Below are 21,494 nucleotides of genomic sequence, written 5' to 3' on the forward strand. Positions count from 1 at the left end.
TCGCGACGTCAGTTGCAGTTATTTAAACAGACTGATGTATAAACAATATTTCACACCAATAGCGGCAAAATGATACTGTCGAGCTACAAACGATCCCCGTGCGAGTTAAGGCTAAGTTTGATGAAGTTAACCCATTAACGGGTCACTAAATCATTTGTGTCACCAGTAAATTCGCATACTTGTCTCGGAAAATTATTTTAATTACCACGCCAAGTTCTCATAGGAACACGTCAACAGCAACGTTAATGGGAACCAAGTTATATAGGTAATCTTCAAGTTTTTAATATGCTATTAATCGAGGAATGATAGCTTCCTGAGATAATATTGGAAAGAGTTGGAGTCTTTATTGCTCAGCTAGTCGATAAACCTAAGGACGTAACGACGACAATTATCCTCGTTGATTTAGGTAGCTGTCCACTGATGCGCAAAATAGACCAAGCTTAAAATCAGACTTAAATCCCAAGGCGACTACTAAACGGCGTGCGGCCGATTACGGTCAAATTATTACTATCATTATAGCCCGGGTCTCCGATTCACTTGGGATAATGAATTCGCCAGTTGCATTGCAATATTGCAACCTATTCGTTCTCCTTTCGCTGTATCGATAAGTAAACTATAAGAAATAAAAATATTGCCAAGTTTCCATAATTTTTATGTGATAATGTAAAAAAAACATTTAACAATATAATAATATAATAACAACGTAGATAAAGGTAAAAGTAGTCAAGTAAATGTGCATTGTTATAATTAATAAAATAAAAATATTCTATGCTTTGCAAATAACGATTAAAAAATGCTTTTAAAGCCTTTTTTATGTCACTAGGTCGGCAAACAAGCGTACGGCTCACCTGATGGTAAGTGATTACCGTAGCTTATAGACACCTGCAACACCAGAAGCATCGCAAGCGCGTTGCCGACCCAATCCCCAATCCCCCCAGGAGCTCTGGTCACCTTACTCACCAACAGGAACACAATACTGCTTGAAAACAGTATTATTTTGCTGTGATCTTCTGTAAGGTCGAGGTACTACCCCGGTCGGGCTGCTCCATATTTTGAGCAGGAAATTCCTGCTGTGCCCTACCTCAATTGATCCTACTTGTACCTACCAGGAAATCTTTGATTTCTTTTGCTTTGCAGTATGTCTGTATATAGTATATACATGTATGTTTTTAAATAAAGTTTAACTAATATAGCTACTGATATAACTAAGCTAAAAATATTGTATCTTCTAATTAAAAAAAAAAAAAAAACACCACAAAAAGCTTAAACTAAAAATAAAATAAAAAACCTCTGTTTTAAAATTGAAACAAAATATATGAGCTTTGTTGAAATAAATTATTGTTTAAATTACTCTGCAATATAATTGATTTACGTTCAACAAGTTCTAAATGTTTTCCATAACACTGTCACGTAACATGAGCGTACTAAAATCTACTGGTAGTAAACTCACAAAGAGGAATACTACGAGGATGCTAATCAATGGAAGTAATCGAAGTAGCTTTTGAAAATCGCGTTCGGTCAGCAGGTCAAAGTAAATTACTGCTCGTTTCGATAACGAGGTGCTCTGATTGACGCCCAACCGCTTGATTAAACTGATCAGTTTTTGCCTCTTATGAAAAGAACTCCTCCAACATAACTAGCTAACGAAGATGATTAAACTACTCATATAAAACATGTTGATATGATAGAACGATATTATTTAAGCGGCGAGTTTCTGCTAAATATTCATGGATAGACGAACTTTACTTACATGGCTGATGTAAATAGATGTGATGCATTGAATAATGGAGTAGCTCTCGTTCATTTTCGCTCATATTCAGCTATACCAATTACTGTTCTGTTTGCTTTGCTTTATTGACATTATTTTGCAATACAAACGTTGGTAACTGTTATAATAACTTTTTTAATCTTGCCTATATGGTTCAGACTTTATTATCCAAAATGAACCTTATATATAAATAAATGTTCCACATTGCTTAAACAGTGATTGAATTCGACAATTTTAAAACTTTTGCTATTTTTAATAACTAGCCCTAATAATTTTTGATATATACCACAACATGTGACAAAACATATACGAGTACAAGAGAATAGACATACCTATATATTAATGTGTTTATGACATACATTAACTTACGAAAACTTACCTAAAAATAACTTCTAATATCCCTTGCACCCTACAAATATTAAATAATAAATAAGATGATGTAAGGATTGACATTAAACGAAGCAATTCGACTTCCGTGTAATTGGATCTGTCAGCAACAAACAGGCAAACAGGTAATTACTAACTGCTATCCTTAATAACAGACTGCGCATCGTTATGAAATTCGATAACGTATCCCCTCTAAACGGTATTAATACCGTAAACTTTAATATCGACGCAGCTTTAATTATACGCAAATATTATTTAAACAATTTTATCACAAATATTGGATATTAATAAATATTATAATGAACTAAATTTTAATTACATACATAATCTAAGTTAGGGACTACGATTACTTAAAAAAAACCTATTTAAAATAGTTTTACATTAATTTACCCTATTATCGAACAAAAGTGTAAACTACATGCATATGCTAAGATGTTTAAGAGAATTGTATATATCATTTATATATATTTAAATTACTTAAAAATAAAATTGAAAAGTAAAATAGTAAATGTAAAAGTAATTTTAAAATGAAACTTTTGAATATGAAAGAAATAAATATGACATTAATTAAAAAATTCTCTTATATTTCTGAATATTTAAAAACAAAGTATTAGAATAAGGTATTCTAGTAAAAGTCACGTATTCACACATAATGCTTGAATTCAAAGAAATTTAATTTTGATAACGTTGCCTACATTCACGTACAAAAGTTAATATTACAAAGAAGCTCTGGTATTTTTACACAATAACTAGTGTCAACTAATTAAAAGTCATAAAAAACCTTAAAGACTAACTTACTTAACTCAAACTTTTAACTTTCTTTTTTCCAAATATTAAATATCCCGTACTTTTATGTACCTATCTTATTTCACTTAATTAATGTTTATAGTCGTATGCCGTTAGCATTAAAGGCGAGAATTATCTCGTAGTAATATGATACTGGAATCGGAGGACCAAGAAATAAAACTGAAAGTAATACAGATCTCATACAATCTCTGAATATTTATAAAATCTTTTCTTGACGAGATGAAACCTTGAAAATGTAATTGACGAAGACGCTCCATAAAACTTTTACTCACTTCCAACATCCAACTCACAATTTTATATTCGTTTTATTGCATTCTAAAGCCTTGTTTTTTCATAACAAAGGAGAGATTGGATGATAAGATTATTTATTTTTTAATTAACGAAACAAAGTATCAAAATATGAATTTCACTATTCATATTTTTTGTGATACTATGTTTCGTTAATTAAAAAAAATCTTTACATAAGTGTACGACAGACATACAATCACGGTTACTCTCTTTGCAATATTGGCATTTCAAATATCATGCAACAGCAACAGCTCAGCCTATTGCGGTCCACTGCTGGACATAGACCTCCCCAAGTTCGCGTCAAACATCCCGGTTTTCCGCAATTCTCATCCAGCCTACACCGGCAATTTTACGTAGATCGTCGTATATATGATATTTGATATATATACATATATATATATTTCGTTGCTCACTATTACTAGCAGAGCATGATAATAAACTATATTGTTGATTGACAACAGAATATATCAAGAGAACGAACAAAAACGGTCTTTACAGAACCCACTCACCGCAAATTAATATATTGTATATTATTATTATGGCTCCCATGAAAATAATCTATTATGTCAAATTTGTAAATATACTATATTAAACATTGTGTTCGCACACAATAAATTAATATTTCTTTTTAAGCAACTTTATGGTTTATTTTAATGAAACAACTTTTTCGGATTTTATTCGGGAGGACCCTCGTGACTACGGTGCTGTAAAGTATGCGAATTTTCGAGCATTTAAAAAACTTAATAAACCACGATAAAATCCGAAAAATTGTTTTCATTATAATGAGTGAAATTCACGTAAACATTTGAAAACAACTTGATAGTTTATTCATATTTTCAGTAGTAAATTCCTTGATTAATCAGTCAGAAATAGTTCCAGAACTCATCGATCACTATTGTATGTATATTTAGATTATTCTATCCTACTTCACAAAACAATGCCTCCTTGTAGCAGGGCAAAACTCTCTTTACTGTAAGAGAATTAAAAGGTTAACCTACTTCAATATGGTTTTGTGTTTTACTACTTTTTAACCATGTAGCTAGCTCACTTTATAATGATTTATTTTATATGTAAATCAAATAACTTATGCTAGTAAAATACAATCGGCATTGACTGTTTTTGATAAAAAGCTATGAGCATAATTATTAAATGCAATCATCCCGTTCTATACCAGTATTCATTGTATAGTCGATATATGAAAATAATTATGATAATTTTTAGCTTCATATATAAAGTAATAACAAGAAGTGGAAATAAGAAAAGCGGGTAATATATGAATTTGTAATTACCTATTATTGCTAATTCATCAGTAATAAAGTAAGTATAACAATATGTTTTATTTATTTTAACGCGCCAATCTAAAAATGTACTTTTTTTTTAACGGCCTGTGTGTTAAGTGGAACTATGCAGAATTACGTTACGTTACGAAGCGGAGCAGTAAAAACTAACGGGCTTAAACTATGCTGTTTGTTGTTATACAGCTGATAGTGTACTGAATATTTTTCCATAACAGATGAAAAAAATACGTCGCTGTAGTGTGTAATGTTAATGCAATTTATATTAAAATAAATTAAAATATTTGTTGAAAAATTTACAATTATTGCAATATCCGGCGGCCCCACACTGGGCAAACCTGTCCTATGGATACCAGTTACAATTAAAAATCACTATTAAAAACTAACACCACTAAAAACAGAAACAAAGTTATTTAAGTTTATTAATAGTATCGGCAATGACACAGTATCAAACAGCTTTGGCTAAATCTAAGAAACTGCCTAAATTGCATCTATTTTTATCAAGCTGTGATGACACTGTTGAAGTTAATATGCCAACCGCATCCTCCGTAGATTTTCCCCTCCTGAAACCGAACTACCTATCAGAAATAAGATTATTAGTTTCAATCTATTTTACTAGTCTGTTGTGTTACTAGTCTGAAGCGAAATTGAGTGATAACTAGCTAGGTTTTTGACGCCGTTTTTATACACTAGGATGACAGAAGCCGTTTTCTACACATCCGGACCTAAGTCTAAGCTTCTGTTAAATATTCTTGTTAGAGGTGATACAATATTTTTCCTGATTTCTTAAACGAGTACATTAATTACACTATAAACACTTGGGACTTTATTATTCTCTAATGAAAGTATAAGAAATTCTACATCTGATTTGTGAGTAGGCTGCAAAAAGAGTTTGTTAAATGTTTATTTGAAATTTTACCTGCTAATGCTTCTTAATTTAGTTATAAATTGTCAAGAATGTTTTAGCCAAATTTCACCAGTCTAACGAATGCTTAGCGTTCAAACTGCCATGGAGTGTCAAAAGTTCTTGTTGCTTTTTTTGGTATTCCGATTTTTGGAATACTTAATATTATAGGAAATTTGTCTGTTATCATAGTAATTCATTAAATTACGCAACAGGTCATTACAGAAATTTTAAAATCAATAATTAATTTTGTTAATCACACACTTCTTGTAGTTCAATTTGATTTTTTAATATTATATAGTAATAATAATAATAATAATCTATACTATAATATCCATGTTTTCTGTTTGTCGATGATGTTTTAGGAAAGATATATATTTTACTTTTACTTCTTTATGTTTATTTTTATTATTCGATCTCTTCCAGGCAGCGTTTGGCCAAAAGCTGGAGTAAAAAATTATGGAAAGGCTATTTTATAAGCAATCGATAACATATTTTTAATAATATCACTTCAGCCTAATACAGTCTAGAGCATACAGCCTACATACAGCATCCTGATTTTTCCGGATTCTAAAAGTAGCATTCAACATCTGGCTCGGATACCCTCGAGCCTTAAATAAAACAGTTGTGATCCAGTGGATACCCTCTCATGTTGGCATCATGGGTAACGAAGAGGCCGACTTATTAGCCCGACAAGCAGCTTACGAAGAGATTAAATATGCATGTTTGCCGTTACACTTAGATTGGCTTAGTAACTTAAAAACACTCTGTAGAGCCAAATGGCGCAAGTATTTTGACGAGCGTTCGCGATTGAAAGGTATTTGGTATAAAACAGTACAGTCTGAGCCGCTTCGTTACCCATGGTTCGAGAAAAATAAGATGGACAGGATGCATGTAGTGGCTTTGTTGAGAATGCGTACTGGTCACATTCCATCCAACGAGTTCATAAACTTAATGGGAAAACTGATTCTCCAAATTGTCCAGTTTGTGATGTCATTGACGATGTTTATCGTGTGTTGATGGAGTGTGACCGGAACGTATCAGAGAGACAAGTGCTAGGCTGGGGATTAGATGTAGGGGCTTGCAACAGCGCCTTGGCCTCTCCCTTTTCGGAGGATGCTAGGGTGCTGTGCAAGATGCTATTTGCTGTATATCTAAGAGAATAATTAAGGTAAGATCAATATTGTAAGTGTCAAAAGTTAGGATATGCGGGGGACCAAGAAAAAATAACACATAATTGTGGCTTTGTTCTTGGTCCGCGATGTATTATTATTATTACTTTTTTTTAGCTAAGTATAATGTTACTCATTGTTATATGTTTTTTTTTTGTTGTCATTTTATATCATTTATGTTACGGGGGTAACATAATCACTAAGTAATTAAACTCTCATTAAATAAAAGATTTAAAAAAAACAGTCCACTGCTGGACATAGGCCTCCACAAGTGCGCGCCAAAAACGAAGTGAACTCATGTATTTTGCCCATAGTCGCTACGCTGGGCAGGCAGGTTGGTGACCGATTTTTTTTCTATCGCCTAACATCTCCCGCGTGATCCGGTACGACACTGCCAGTTTGACTGGGGAGGTACATCTGTCAAAGAATAACGCAGGTGTCCTAAGGCCAGCTCAGCGAGGACAGAAACCTCGCGTGGAGCAAAAGGGTAAAAACTGGCTTGATCCAGATTTTCAGTACGCATAGGGACTGCGAAAGCACGGCCTATCGATCCTTTAGTATAAAGAGTTTTTAGCAAGAAGTGCCAGAAAAGTTACCACAGGGATAACTGGTTTGTGGCGACCAAGCGTTCATAGTAACGTTGCTTTTTGATCATTCGATGTCGGCTCTTCTTATCATTGCGAAGCAAAATTCGCCAAGCGTTGGATTGTTCACCGATTAAAAGGGAACGTGAGCTGGGATTAGACCGTCGTGCGACAGGTTAGTTTTATCCTACTGATGGCTCGTCGTTGCGATAGTAATACTGCTCAGTACGAGAGGAACCGGAGTTTCGGACATTTGGTTCATGCACTCGGCCGAGCAGCCGGTGGCGCGAAGCTACCATCCGCGGGATTATGCCTGAACGCCTCTAAGGCCTAAACCAGCCTAGCCGAATCCGGCAAGGATATGCTCACTGTGGAGCCCCGAAAGTCGGGAGGCTATAAACAATGTGGATTTACTAGTCGCGCTTTATTCGTAAGGTGCGACGTCGAAGCCCATTTGGAACGCAGGTGATCGATGCGAACGGTCTTAACACGTGCATCACGGTGCCGAAGTTTCGAATATACTTTTCAGTTCGATGTTGGGCTTCAGAATAGTATGTAGAGGAGTTACGTTCCTGGCGGGGTGTTTTGCTCGGTAGAGCAGCGTCGTGCTGCGATCTGTTGAGACTTAGCCCTACGCCAGGTGATTCGTATTTTTAATAATAAACTACCGGTAAACTTTTTATGCAAAGCTTCAAAAAGTTACTGTTATTTAATATAATGGTTATTTATTATGTAAGTTATATTTAAAGTCCATAAGCTCGTATATTTATAAAGCAGATTTGATATTTTTATAAAAGATAATTACATGTAGATAGTATGTTATGTGTTATGTAATAATACTGTCTGTTTCTGTTAACAAGTAACAAACCACAATTATTTAAATTCGGCACAAATATTTAAATGATGTGGATGGTTTGTTAAAATTAAATTTATTCGTGTTAGTAATAAAAATACAACTACGAATAATTTCATAGTAATAAATATACTGTATGAAACATACTTATAATAATAACACATTTGAATCCATAATTTTAGCACAATAACACAATTGAATTCGTATAATGATAGTTGAATTGTGGCCGTGTGAGCCGATAAAGAATAGAAATATTATTTATAAATGAGATGAGAATACAGTGTTGAAGGTTTTTCATATTTTTTTGATATTTTTACGAGAAATTGATGAGATCTTTGGAATCTTTTTTTTTTTCGGAAATCGGTTAAATATATCACCACATTTTCCACAAAAAACCAAAATCCTAAATATTTTAACGTGATTAATTGGTAGCCCACCAGACACAACACCCGTCTGGTCGAAGGATCCTCCCTTTTCGATGAGGGATGTGGGACTCAACACCATGTTCCTGACGATCACCCAAACTATTAATGAACCCCGAACATGAACATCAGTGCAACCTTCATCGTCATCATCACTTCTTCAAGCTTACGACATATAAATGTCTGATAGACATTTATATGTCGCGTGATAGATGTCCTGATAATCATGTCCATGATGATATACTAGAGAAAAGGGACGTATCCTACATCGCGCTATCAAAGTTATCAGAGTGATTGAATATATATACAAGAACCCCACAACAACCTTTAGTAGCCCACCAGACATAATAACCATCTGGTCGGAGGATCCTCCCATTGCGATGGCGGATGAGGAACTTAATACCTTACCTAGTGAAAGTCCCGTCAAAATCAGTCCTGCCGTTTCAGAGATTAGTCGGAACAAACAGACAGACAGAGAGAAAAACAAAAATTATAAAAAACGTTATTTTGATATATGTACCGTGTATACATCCATATGCATTTAGTAAAAAGCGGTTATTTTAATATTACAAACAGTCACTCCAATTTTATTTATTTTATAGATATAAATTTTAAAAAGAATCATAAAACTTTGTTACCTAGAGAAATAACAAAAAAATATCGTAATTGGAATTTCAGATTTTTCAACTTAATACCTAGAGTTGTAGTTTTTATGTAATGGTAAACGTCATTTACCACAATAAGCTGGCAACCTACCTGTATGCGGTTTTTTTCCGCGTAACCGAAATGCAAAAAATGGATACGAACACTTTTAATCTAGGATATATTTGTTTTGTTCAAAGTACCAACAACTACTATTTACACTTATATATTTTTTGAAGGAGATTATGTCGAGAGCAAACAAAGAGTTTTAAATTATGCAAGTAGTAAGGAAGACTAAGGCTATATTTACTAAACATGCCACGAATCACCAAAAATCTTCAACAGTCTGACAATACATGTGTAACCACAGAGCGTTTTATAGGTAAACTAGCTAATCCAGTAAACGTTGTTTTGCCATATATTATGAAAATTTAGGGTTACCCTTAACATTTAGGAGGATGAAAAATAGATGTTGTTCGATTCTCAGACCTACCCAATATGCACACAAAATTTCATGAGAATCGGTCAAGCCGTTTCGGAGGAGTTTAACTACAAACACCGCGACACGAGAATTATATATATTAGATACAAATAATGTCTCATGTTTATTGATACGTAAATTTGAACAAATTATTTAGTTTTAATATGTTAATTAAAATTTAATAAATAGCAGTTTTTAAGTTCGTCTATATATAATACAAAGTGTTACAAAACTAGTGTTCTTCTTAAAATCGATATTATAACCAAAATATGCAACTTACTTATCCCAACGCTTTAATAAAAGTAATTAAATAATTATTATTTATAAAATTACTAGCTGACCCAGCCACGCATTGCTGTGGCTCAGTAATTATCATTTCCTCATCATCAGTATTTCAGCCTACTGCAGTCCACTGCTGGTCATAGGCCTCCACAAGTTCGCGCCAAATATGGCGCGAACTCATGTGTTTTGCCCATAGTCACCACGGTGGGCAGGCGGGTTGGTGACCGCAGGGCTGGCTTTGTCGCACCTAAGACGCTGCTGCTCGTCTTCGGCCTGTGTATTTCAAAGCCAGTAGTTAGATGGTTATCCCGCCGTCGGTCGGCTTTAATAATTAATTTTGATAAGTTTCAAGGTGGTAGTGGAACTATGCTATCCCTTAGTCGCCTCATACGACACCCACGGGAAGAGAGGGGTGGCTATATTATTTTTGATGCCGTAGCCACACAGTATTTATTTAGCATTTATTCAGTAATTATAGTTTATTAAAATATATGTAAATTCAATATTCAAACGCGCCATCTGTAATCTAGAAATAAAAATACGGCGCAATCAACCGGATATCTGTGCAACTTAGATGCCAAACCGCCATCTTTTTTTATCAGAGCATCGGATTTTATAGAACTAACCGATAAATACACACTAAAGTCGTAAAATAAATATTTAATTTGCAATACCAAATATATTGAGATAAAAACTACCCTATCTCCCAAGTTGGACCAAATTACAGGTGCTTACAAAATTTGATAAAAATTAGTTCAATAGTTTCGGGGTTTATCTCTAACGTACATCGTGACACGAAATTTTTATATATATATAAATCGTCATGTGTACTTTGGTGTAGTGTAAATGAGCGAGTCACCAGAGTTTTACAGTTAAGTTGGTTATTTATAGCCAATTTTCTCATGTCTTTCACACGTTTGTAGATTTTAAGGTTAAGTTAATAATAAGCTTCACTTACTAATGCTTCATTTTTTTTCACGTATAATTTCAGCTGTGGAATCCAAGTAACTCTATATAGCCGGCATAAGAATCTTTCTTTATATAGAAAAATGGTCCCTTCTATGACTAAAAATCGCTATCAGATGTCTATAATAACAATCGGGTCTCCCGACCTTGTTTAACTTTGTTTTTATCAATTCCGCACCGATTATGATTTTTTTTTTAGTACCTATACAAATACAAAAACAACAATAACGTTTTCAAAATATAATTTACAACATAATTATTAGTTTCATTATTCATCATTATCCATTGTTTATTTTATTCTTTCTGTAAATCAAATTATGAAGATTTATAAGCAATAAGAGAGCTGAGAAAAACTCACAACTTTTGCTTAATAAAAATATTTCTGACGTATTTATTGACCTTTGTAACAAATGCACGCACGGCTTATTTCAAGAAACTGAAATAAGAATCCCACATTTGCGAAAGAGGATATATCGGAAGTAAAAAAATACATTGTTTTTTGTAACTTACAAATCTTTTCTACAATTTTAACTACTTCTAACTTTCAAAAAGTAAAAACTTAAGTTAGAAAATAACTATACCTTTTTTATCTTAATAACAATTTAGGCAAGACAGAACAAAATGCTTACGATGAACAAGTCACTGATATCGTAAGGTGGTTTTTTTACTGTTTATTTTTACTTGGTTGTTATTATATTTCACTAATTATACGTATTAAAGATATGACCTGTAGGATTGGACATTAGTAAAATACTTTGTTAAACTACAGTTGTAACTAAGTAGTCTAAGTAGTGTAAGTCGATGTCGTGTGATTTCTCCTAATTATAAGCTACTAGCTGACCCGGCGAACTTCGTATCGCCTAACAGTGACTTTGAAGTTTTATCACAAATCTTTTGTATGGGAGTATAGAAAAGTGTTGTTTTTAGACTTTTTCAGGAAATTTAATTTTTTTTTTTAGAATTTTTCTCTCCGTAAGAACCATCCTCGTACTTTAAGGAATATTTAAAAAAAAGAATTAGCGAAATCGGTCCAACCGTTCTCGAGTTTTGCGCTTAGCAACACATTCAGCGACTCATTTTTATATTATAGATAGTTTTAATGTGTTTGCAATTGATCTTGTAGCTTTGTTATTACTATATTATTTTTTCTATATTTTTGTAAATGCGCAGTTGTTGGCATGTATATAATACTTCTACAGTCTCATATACATATATATTGACAACATCACGTATCGAACGCGTACTATCATAGTATAAATCACGTAGCATACAAAGAGTAAAGTGTTTACCATAAAATCGTATACATGCCCCTAAATCATAACACAATAAAATTTATAGCGAGCGGAAGGTCCGGCCTCGAGTGCTGATAAATCAAACACATTTTCTTCGTGTCACTGGAGGGAAAAATCTTTCCGGCAAATATACCCGTGACTATGCCGTCATTTATCCTCCTTATTCTTAGATGAATACATATTACGCGACATTTTATAGGTTTAAATATATTTCCTATCTTTATGAAAACATATCATGTGTGAAAATTAATTTGTTCTTTATTACATAAAAAATAAATAAAACGAGTACCTATATTACTATTTTATCCTATTGCGCACGTAGAATAGAATATACATCGCTACTTTGAAACATTTTATGATAACGTTTTAATAATTTACTCGTATATTATACAATGATACTGAATAAATAATGTATTCTTCTACATATAAGTGAGACGTGTGCGTTAATTATTAGTTGCTTTATTTTTTCAGTAGTAAGTTACTTTGTTGGTCTAAGTGGTATTATTCACGTACAATGTTCAAATTTACGATCTTCTTTAGGCAAATTAAATAATTACCGTAATTAATATTTGCGGATTCTTTTGTTAAACAAATTACTAACTTGTTTAATTTCGAGTCCCGTAGAGTGAATTAGACTGGTGGACTTAGAAAAGCCTATTGATATAATCTCTTTTATGAATATTGTAACGGGCCTGAAAATTATCCCAATTATTCTGCGGGAAAGTAAAATTAATAAGCTCGATTCGTTCATTGGTTGCAAGGAATGATAATATCCACAATTTGTTAACCTTTGTAATCATTGTAAACTAATTTTGGCTTTTTTTTATTTACCTGAAATACTTAACACGTTATTCGTTGTCTGTATTTGTTGCGAGCCAACTGTACCTAGCACTTACATGGCCTAGTACATTTTCATATGAAACGGATTATACAAATAATATCAGACTTTGATAGCCAGATAATCAAATCACAGTTTGACTTACATACGTATAACAGAGTAAGGATATTTAAAAGTAAAGAGATTAAACCAAGCAATCGAACTAAGTAAAAATATAGGAGTGTGGCAGAGCTGAATTACGGAATGAACATACCCTAACAAAAGGCCAGGAAAAAACAAGAAAGAATAATAATTGTGTTTACTGGTAAGTAATACAACGTAGGCAGACAAAAATAGTCAAAAATAGGCAAGTAAACACGCATTATCAAAGATTACTTCAAAAGTTGGAATTAGATTCTCGATGAAATTTAAAAGTGACCACATGATAAACATCGGCTTTCAATTAAATTAAAAATCATCAAAATCGGTAAACATAGTAAAAAGTTATGCGGATTTTCGAGGGTTTCCCTCGATTTCTCTGGGATCCCATCATCAGATCCTGGTTTCCTTATCATGGTACCACACTAAGGATATCTCCTTTCCAACAAAAAAAAAAAAGAATTATCAAAATCGGTTCATAAACGACGAAGTTATCACCGAACATACATAATATATATATATATATATATATATATATATATATATATATATATATATATATATAAATAATCGAATTGAATAATCTTCTCCTTTTTTGAAGTCGGATAGGACAGTTTGCCAGACAATTGAACTAAATGTCTAAATTGTTTTTGTGCTTAAAAATCTATCGATGTTTTCAATTTACTCAAAGTATATTTTTATTTCTCGTTTAGTCACGTAAATGTACAAATTATAGGTAATTATAAACTTTTATATTTAAGATTATAGTAGATTTCATATTATGTAATTTAATATTTTCGTCTTTAATTTACCTCAGATTTATATTCTTTTTATTATTACAAGTAACTGCCGCGAAAAACCTTCCTTTTATAACCATCCTTAAGGAACTCACATAAAACGCGATCTCTAAAAAGTCGCGAGATTTCAAGCTAAAGATTACAGTGCTCTTATAATTTAAATGTTATAAGTGTGTATGTAGTGTATTTAATGCAGATTTTATATGTGTAATTAGTAGTAAGCCCCAACAGCTACAATCTCCTTTATTCAAATCATTTATTTTTATCTTAAAATCATTACCACATCGACATCTCTATGAACTCCGTGAAGCATACTCTGGCAATTATGAGAGAATCGTTCAACATCAGGATGGAAGAGTCCCAGCGTTATCTACAGAAAACTTCTTCACCTACCTCGACGTCATCTTTAGCGGCTGAGTTCACCACCTTTAAGGCCTCTGTTATCTCTACGCTGGACATCCTGCAAAAGCAAATTGAATTGCTTGCCAAGGAGATTAATAACCAGGAAATGCGGAGAAGACTTCGGGTACTTCTTCTTTATGGTGTTCCAGAGGAGAAGTCAGAAGACAAGACAACTCGCGTTACAAGCCTGATTGGTGAACATCTACTTATTCCAGATTTTTCCGTGCATTCCGAACATACTGTACATGCGAACATACCCTAACAAAAGGCCAGGAAAAAACAAGAAAGAATAATAATTGTGTTTGCTGACAAGTAATACAACGTAGGCAGACCAAAAATAGTCAAAAATAGTCAAGTAAATACGCATTATCAACGATTACTCCTAAAGTTGTTATCAGATCTCGATGAAATTTAAATGTGACCACATGATATCGGCTTTCGATTAAATTCAAAAAAAGAATTATCAAAATAATATATATACTTTTTTGAAGTCGGTAAAAAATAGACTAATACCTAAAATACGCCGCTTGTATAGACACCTCGTTGTATTTATTTATATATCTATATTTTTTAATCATTAAAGGTAACTATTCAAATTGCGAAAATTTAAATTGCCCCTTTTACAACTTCAAACACAACCCTGTGGCTGTGATTGACTGATAGACTTACCGGGAAGTCTTAGTAGGAAACCCTAAAGAACTGTTTATCATACTTTAGTCTTTTTTATTGAGTAAACAATATTTAACGAAAATGAGCACATAGAATGCTGTTGGGTACTAAATTGCTGAAAATAAATAATTTATTAAGGACAAGTTAACAAGGGTCTCATAAAGAAGGCAAAAGGTTGGCTATTTGTTTTCAGTGAGGATGGCTCGCCTTGTTTCGTTATTTAGAGATTGAGAAGATAACAGAGGTGGCGAACCAGTCACTAAATCCCGTAGACCTGTTCAAATATTAAGGGCACGTTTAAGTAATACTTAGCTGGTTGACATATGTAATAGCACCTTTAGGGTTTTTTATTATGTTTTATAAGAGATTTGAGCGTCGAGTTTCAGTATAGTAACGTATATGTTACATTTTTATTATGTACGTAATTAAATCTGATAAATGAAATTAAATTATAAATTTACTAATAAGATAGTTAGTGGATGTCGTCCGATCTTAAACGCAAAGAGAAACATTACCTACACGAGTTTCAATATTAAAATCATAAAACGATTTTCTGAAGTTAATTATGTATAAAAGATCTATTAAAAAGTTATTATATTATATGTTAAATAAAATAATGGTGCTTGCAAAAGAAAAAACCAACTTCAATTTGCATGGACCATACAACATAGGTAGATGAAAAAATGGTCAAGTAAATGCGCATTATTAGAAATAACTCTAAAGCACTAGGCATATATCGATCAAATTTAAATGGAACTAAAAGACGCGCACCACCTTTCGATTAAAAAAACATCATCAAAATCGGTCCACCCAGTCAAAAGTTCTGAGGTAACATACATAAAAAAACACAGTCGTATTGAGAATCCTCTCCTTTTTTTGATGTCGGTTAAAAAGTGTTTCTGAAATTCACACACGGCAAAAATTAAACTTCTGAAAAGTTGTAGGAAGGTAGGCCTTTGCGATTTTTTCTATCGACGTTGATCAATGCCTGGTGAAAAAGGTTGTAAGCGCCATACAAAACACGTCGCTTACGCGTTTTGAGCAATAATGTATTCTATCTCATCTTCTCGTATGTATTTATTTGTTCGTTCCTTTATCGGGACGCATTTTAGTTTTATCAAGTTTCAAGTCACAACGATCACTTCAAAAATTCAGAAATATTTTATTAATAAAAAATATTGACAGTCTCCAATCCCAAAGTTTTATTTTGACAGAAACTAAATTAACCAAAATTTTCTGTTATCAGTTGATAAGTTGTGAAATTAATAAATAATTTATCTCAAAATTTAATTTTTATTTTTTATAAAAATCTTTAACCTACGTCAAATTTCGACTCAAATGGAAATGGGTAGGACACGTCATAAGAGGTCATGACAAATGGTATGTACCCCAGAGAAGGTCAAAGGAAGAGAGGCACACCAAGTAAGAGATTGGACGACGACATAAGACAAGCAGGCGTGATATCGAACAGAGTGACTCAAGAGAGACATGAGTGGAAAAGATTGGTGGAGGCCTTTGCCGATTGACAAACAGATCTGTTGAAATAAAAAAACAACAAATTTTAGAAGAGGTTTAAATTTCTGTTTTGTTTTTAAGTTAGATCGATATAAAAGGCTATATTTATATTGTTAATTTTCGTAAGCCCAGTCCCAGTTATTTCCAAATTCGAATCCTATGAAGGATTTTAGAATAGTTATATAATTTACTAGTCTTTTCTATTAGTCTTATTAGTCTTAGGTAATTTACTATAATTACTAATCTTAAAATAATAATAAATAACTTAAAAAAACCAAGATTTTAAATGCATCATTTTAATTAATAATTCCGTTCGCAAAGTATATTTTCATCTCAGTTAATATTCTTTTTACAATTAAAAATTTATAATTCCAATAAAGACAAATTTTATTCGTTAATGTAAATTGAAAATAACAAATCTCTCTTAATTTGATACTGAATTACGCTACGTATCAAACATAGGCTGTAAAAGCTGGTCCTTGCTACAGGCACCCGTGCTAAATTATATAAAGTGTTACAGACAATATTGCATTATGGCTAGCGAGTAGTTCAGATTGCAGACCAAAACACTGACCTAACCCAAGATGATATTGCTAGACAACAAAATTAAAAGCTATAAAAAGCCAATAAATCCAATGATTTCAATCTTTGTTATTATAATTCTTATTCCGTTTGTCAGACACATTATGTAGCATATTGTACTGAAAAATATCAGAAATGTTAAATAGAATTAATTTAACACAATACGAATAGCTAAAAATGTTTTTTGCTGAATTATTTAATAAAAAACATAGAAAGTTTGAAAAACTACCTTTAATTAACTTAATAGTTACACGTTCATTCTTAGCGGGTTCCAAGCGTACTTACTACTCCACTGTTGCATAAATATAAAAGTGTACAATCTCTTTTCAACCGTCATTGTAATGTCGCGAACACAATGACTAAATTGCGGCGGAAACGCCACCAGTCTCAGTCTAACCTTGATACATAATAGTACAGTACCTACAACTTTCTACACTACATTAAATTATTGTTAGTTTTTAAAATATATTTACTGGGCAACGCGTAGACAGTACTTTATGTAAAAACTTTAGTGATTTTGTTAAATAATGAAAATGGACAGGTTTTACAAATTAAATATTTTACTAAGACTTATTTACTTAGCAGTCCTATTTGATGACCAAATTTCTAGGCTTTTTAGCAACAAAAACTTCCTATTTAGCGTAAATTCCTACATTAAGCTAATTTTTCAAATTCAAATAATTTAAGGAAAATGATTATGAGATATCTTATTTTAACTTAATGTGTCTTTAAATTTTTGAATTTTCCGCACTGAAGTCCCAAACGCCGACTCGTACTCCTGCATACATAAGTGACGACATAAGAGCAGTCGAGAAGCCTCGACACTTAGACCTACCGAAGCCACGTTAATGAGCGTGACTGTGGACTTGCGGCCCACACTTAAACTGTTCTTTTAGGATATGACTGCTGTTAGTAACTTTACGAAGCTGAAGAGTTCTTATTTGAGTAACAACTTGCTTCCTCTTAGCCCCTATGGCTTACCACACGATGGCAATGATCTCCCTGATCTGTCTGTTTGGATAATTAGTCGTGCGTGTCTCGTCTCGTGGCTGGTACTGAATGCAATATTAGGGTTTGCCATTACCGTAGTTTGACCTATATAACTGCTAATTGTTAACTTAGGTTATTTGACATACAACTATGCTATATATCCCACTATGAAGATTTCACAACACGTACATATACTACGATATAAACACCCACTAATTAGCGTTCGGAACATCATCAGTAACGGAGCTCATATAAATAAATTCCAAGTACGAGATACAGTTGATCACAGCAATGTTCTATTAATAAGCATGTGTTCGTACATTGTGAGTCCAAACCTGTCGATAGTCAAAACAAAGTCATCTTGTTCACTTCGAATTCAAGACTTGTCCGTTAACTTCAGCACCATTTGTAGATAAATAGTCTGTACTAACTTTTTTTAGTTACGGCTACAGCTTATGTACAGCTTATGTGACTCCAAAACCCAACTTAAGAATAAATATATTTTTCGAAAGAATGCGAGCGCAAAATAATCTGTTTTCCTATAGGTGGTATTCGAATATATAAATTTGTTTGGGTTGAATTTATGTATTTTATATTAATAATGGAAAAAAGGAAGCAATAATAATAATTTCCGTTGGCTGTCTCAAACAATAATGATTAACCTAAATATTTTTAAAGAAAATAAAGAAAATAAACAAAAAATGAATGGTTTATTCAACTTCCGTTACAGTCATGCAGTTTTGTTATGTCTAACGCTCTAAAAGAGAATTATTTACAAAATAAAGTACAAGAGGCTACAAACTCAACCAAACCAAAAGAATAGTGTACAGAGTAGTGTAAAAGAGGACAATTCCCTCATTATACCAATATTAATTAATATTTTGATATTACATAAGACATTAAATCAGGGAAGTACATTGTCATAATTTATGAATCAAGCGTGCATATCGTTTAATTACTCCTATTTAGTGGAACTTCAATTAATTAGATGAAATGCTGATGCAAACAGGTAACAACATTAATTGTCACCTGTATCATTAATGCCGAGTTGCACGGAACAATCGCTACAGTCTATAGGTAAATCCTTTATAACTACTCAGCCTTCTAATTTACCTCAATTACACGATAATTGTAAGCACTCGCGTTGTTACATTATGCCTTTTAGCTGAGATGACTGAGTACTACACAAAACTGGTTTATAATTATATGTACGGCAATTTATATTTAATTGTGAGAGAAGCTGGTTTGTTGAGTACTCTTTTTCTTCCTGACATTTTCTCGCAAGATTACAAAACAATGAAACATTTAACAGGTTCTTTTTCTTTATTTCACTTAAGTAACTTAAACAATAATACACTCACTTTTGGGACTTTTTATATCCATTAACTACTATAACTCCCAGAAAACTGATTCGTTGAAGACGAAAAAGAATATCATAGAGCATTACATACCAGAAAAGTTAAGAAGAGTTTCATATATATTTATAAAATTTAGAATACGAAAGGAATATCGGTAGAGTGTGATACTACACTGAACCAGTTAGACTATGTGAATTGTAATGGTTGGTTCTGCCATATATATGTAAATAAATTATAATAATGTACCTTTTCAAATAAAGCACAAAAATAAAAGATAGGAGACCCATTCAAATAATATCAAGTTCGGAAAAGTATGTAAATAAGTAACCAAATCTTTTACAGAAGTATGGATAGCTTGACGATATTTACAATTTCATTTTTTGATCCCTTATTATTTCTAATAGTATTTTTTTAAACATTATTATTGTGTAAGCTTTTTTAACTTGTTTATGTTTGTGTTTATATTTGTTACATTTATATAATTGTATAATAACGCTTGTAAGACGGATTTTAATAAAGGCAACACAGTTTTACATATTTACTATTCTTGTTGTGTTCAAGGTTATATATTTATACACTCACTAGCCGTACTACGACTTCATTCGCGTGAGAGGTTGTATTTGGAAACTCGTAAATTTTTTTAACGGCGTGATCCTGATACCAGGAATTATGGGATAAAAAGTATACGTTGCCATGTGATTTTTATCTTATTTTGGTATTTTAGTTGTTTTTGCTTGGACAAGAATTCGTATTTAGTAGAAAAATGTTTAGTTACTCTATATCTATCTGGGCGGTAGATACTCGCACGCGGTAAACGTGGGTGTTTGTAGTAATTCCTACTCTACCCTTCAAAGAAAATTCCATAAAAAGAGGTTTAGCCGTTTTAGAGATTAGTCTGGATAAACAAAAAGACCGACACACATAAAGATAAACATTTTAAAATCGTTGTGTTTTAGTATCGTGTAAATAACTATATGCACTTGGATGAACACAGTTTGAAATCGCAGATAGACACTTTAATTTTATGTATGTATTTTATAAATATAGATAACATAACAGTGTTTGGGTTCAAACAAGAACTCTGCAATAACCGATTGGAAAAATTTTGTTTATTTTTTACTTTCCGTTTGATTTTAATTAAATTTAATGAAAAATATACCTAAAGTGAAAAATTACTTATGAAAATTTTATTGGCTAGAACGTTTCATTGTTCAGTAATTAATTTCTTGGAATTCAATATGTTGTTTTTAATATTTTTTCATTATTAAAATTTAACATAATATTAGTAATACATTATTTAATCTTACGTACATACTAAAAATTTCTAAAAATTACTCTAATCTGCATATATTATCTTCAGGTGCTCGTTATTCTACCCTTCGCTTCTTGATCTTGTTATGCTCTCGTCTCCGGACTTAGTTTCTAAGCATGGGCAGTGTTTTTTCTTTCATATAAAGTTAGGAGGACCCTAAAGCTACATCTAGAATAGTTCTGCGACGTCATTTTGGTGGAATAGATTTAAACAGTCTGCGTGATGACGCTTGTTGCTTGAATGTGGTCTACGATGCTGTAATCATTTAAAGACCTAGCCTGCTCCTGTGACTGGATTTATCGAGTTTTGTGGCAAGACGATTCGTAACGACTCGCAAAAACAGCTTATAGACGTGGCTCAGAAGTGTCTCTATCGATCTTTAATTCTTCAAAAGAGACTTATCGCCCTTCTTGTTGAACAGCACCGCTACACTCATGGACCACGCCTCCGTCTAGATTATTCCGCTACTTATAAAAGCTAATGCAGTTAACTTGTCTGATTTCTAACTAATTTCTATTCTCCCTTTCCTTTTCAAAATCCTTGAGAAGTATAGTTTCCATCAGTTAAACCTTTTCTTAACGAAACTTGCTTCTCAGTCCACGCCAATTTAGCTTTCGTAGTGATCATAGTACGGTGTTTACTCTTGTCAAAGTTTCTGATTTGTTTGTCCATAGACAATAAACAACTCACTATTCTGACTTTTTTAGATTTTAGTATCGCATTTAATTGTGTTAAGCAAAATATTTTGCT

The 21,494-nt window shown here is 32.6% G+C and overlaps 1 long non-coding RNA gene across 1 annotated transcript; it reads left to right on the forward strand.

Annotated features, from left to right (window-relative positions):
- The first annotated feature begins 7,266 nt into the window (after positions 1-7,266).
- LOC123669865 lies at positions 7,267-21,032 on the forward strand. The gene is made up of 3 exons (XR_006745812.1): positions 7,267-7,430; positions 18,905-18,908; positions 21,022-21,032. It is a non-coding gene; the product is annotated as an uncharacterized LOC123669865 (long non-coding RNA).
- Positions 21,033-21,494: the final 462 nt, after the last annotated feature.

This window comes from Melitaea cinxia, chromosome 4 (assembly GCF_905220565.1).
Source record: "Melitaea cinxia chromosome 4, ilMelCinx1.1, whole genome shotgun sequence".
Classification (NCBI taxonomy): Eukaryota; Metazoa; Arthropoda; class Insecta; order Lepidoptera; family Nymphalidae; genus Melitaea; species Melitaea cinxia.